Raw genomic sequence first — 522 nt, 5'->3', positions numbered from 1 at the left:
CTCACCATATATATGACGACTCTTTCACTGCTGCAAGGGAAAACACTAAATTATTGATCAATATATTGACGCTTTGCCCACACACGCCCAATTTTATTGAAGACCCATCAATAAATATCAAAGGAGTTTTGATCTCTCAATGAATTATTCAATGAAATTGTTTCAATTAAATTGATATCAATGTCCCCCACACACGGTCAATTTTTCCATCAATTCATTGACGTCAATAAATTGATATCAATTAATTGACGAAAAAATTTATCATGTGTGGGGCCCTTTAGTCAGATTATTGACAGTATTATTGTAACACTGTAGTAATATTGCTACAGTGCTCGTGCACATGCTACTCTCGATACTGCCATCAGGATGCTATAATGGTAACAGTGTATTTCAAAACGTCAGCAGATAAAATGGTCTTGATTTCTTTGTATTTTCCCTAAAAGTAACACAACACTACCACCTTCAGCGTTCGTCAGTTGCGCGAGCCAGAGTGGATTGGTGTATAGAATCCGAAACCAACCA

Source organism: Penaeus monodon, chromosome 23 (assembly GCF_015228065.2).
Source record: "Penaeus monodon isolate SGIC_2016 chromosome 23, NSTDA_Pmon_1, whole genome shotgun sequence".
Classification (NCBI taxonomy): Eukaryota; Metazoa; Arthropoda; class Malacostraca; order Decapoda; family Penaeidae; genus Penaeus; species Penaeus monodon.
The sequence above is the reverse complement of the archived record's forward strand: the minus strand, read 5'-3'. Positions refer to the sequence as shown.